This window comes from Elephantulus edwardii, unplaced genomic scaffold (assembly GCF_000299155.1).
Source record: "Elephantulus edwardii isolate Elephantulus edwardi_28Jun2011 unplaced genomic scaffold, EleEdw1.0 scaffold00129, whole genome shotgun sequence".
Lineage (NCBI taxonomy): Eukaryota > Metazoa > Chordata > Mammalia > Macroscelidea > Macroscelididae > Elephantulus > Elephantulus edwardii.
In genome coordinates, this window is record NW_006399879.1 from 2,871,426 (window position 1) to 2,873,336 (window position 1,911).

Sequence of the window (1,911 nt, forward strand, 5' to 3'; positions counted from 1 at the left end):
GGGGCCATCTGGGGTGCTAGGCGGACCAGCCTGGCCCCTCACACTATTCAAGTGTGACCCTCACTTCATCCTTCCGGGCCTGGGTACCCCGTGAGCGCGGTAGGGACTGGTGTGTGCGGGACGGCTGGCCCGCGAAAAGTCCCCGCTTGTCTAGATGGACCTGGACAGAGGTCTAGGGGGGCTCTCTGCTTCCCTAGTGCACTCTGATAAACCGGGGCGCGGGACCCAGGAAGGGTTTCCCTGGAGCTGGCAGTGACTGTAGTCCTGACGGGGCTGGGTGTCCTGAGCCCTGGCCCTGACCCCGACCTTGGGGCTCCTGGGGCCTGCTCACCGCAGGACAGGGGTAGGACGTCTCTAGTCCCCCCATGGAAGCCCCCTCGCGGGGAGAGACCCGCAGACCAACTCGGGGCTGGGCTGCAGCGCAACCAACCGAGGTGTAGACGTGGAGGGAGCCCGGCAGAGTTTCATTTCGGTGGGAATGACCGAGGGACCCGGAGGGAGCCGCGCGGAAGAGCTCGCCCACCGGCACTGCGTACAGGGCGCGCTGCAGCCCGGAGGCACCGGGAGTGCTGCCTTCCCGGGGCTGCTCGCCTCCCCGACAGGGACACGTGAAGGTCACTGCGGACAGGGCGCGGCGCGGGGACAGGCTCCCGTACTTGGACCTGAGACTGCTTCGGTGAAGGGGCCACCATAGTCCCACCACCCTCTCTCACCTCCCCCCAGGCCTCCAGGATGCACGCTGAGGCCACTGCAGAGTGGGGCGCTGGGTCTCTGGTCCTTTTTCTACCTGAGAACTGCAGAGACCCCGGAGAGGAGGATGGGGGGCTCTCAGTGAGGACAGGGACTGCCCCCAGGCAGCTGAGTCACTGGGGCCTTGCTGGACTCTGAGGGAGTCATCCACACTCAGTTTTCAGCGGGTGGACACCCCGGTAGCAACTGCATGAACTGGTCACTGTCCTCTCCTGGCTGACTCATCAGGGCTCCTGGGCCTGGAACAGAGAGCTCATCCAGACAGGCCCTTCGGACTCCCCAAGAAAGACAGTCCCCTCCTGACTCCTCTCTGCTTCTGCCCCCAGCACCCCCCCCCCCAGAACTTAGCTTGTCCTCCAAGACCTGGACACACCTGGGTCCACATGGGACCCTCATGCTCTGTTCCTCTTCTGTGATGGCCACTCTGTCCCTCAGGATGCTGGTGGCCCCATGGGGTCTGCAGCAGGCCATGGTGGGGGCCAGGCAGAGTCTCAGAGAAGGGGGGAGGGCCCCCTAGACTCCACTGGAGCATGCTTGGTTTCTGAGGGGGCCTTTGGGGTGGGCTCAGGGCAGATATGGGGTCACCCCACTACACAGAAGTGCAGCTTTATGGGGCTGGGCACTTTCCTTCCCCTGTGGTCCCTGTCCCTTGGGAGTGGAACCTGCAGACTCTCCTCCTGGAGGTGTCAGATGCGAAAAGAGAGTGAAGATACCAGACTCAGGTGGTCTGGTATCTACTCTAGGCAGGGTTGGTGGCCTGAATAAGGTAAGATGGGGTGCAGGGCCTGCCAACACCTTCAGAGCCTCGGTCAGGTAGAGGATCAGAATCCTGGTACGTGAGAGGCACTTTCTCACCACTATCTACCCCCCACCCCCGGAAGGACCTGGTGGTCCCACAGCTGACCTCCCAGCATGGAGCCACAGTGGCCAGTGGAGGTAACCTGTGCTGATACACAAGCAGCCCTCTCCTATCTGCACAAGCCTTCTGCACAGGGGCACTTTGCGTCTTATCTGCTGAACAGGGCGGTGCCCATCAAAGCAGCTCATCAGACGGGTGGCATCAGCCTCAGGGGTCACAGCTCAGTACTAGCTCCCTGATTCAGGCTCCCTGCACTGTCCAGGGTCAGACCCATCTTGGGCCGGTCTGTGTTCTGCCTCCAC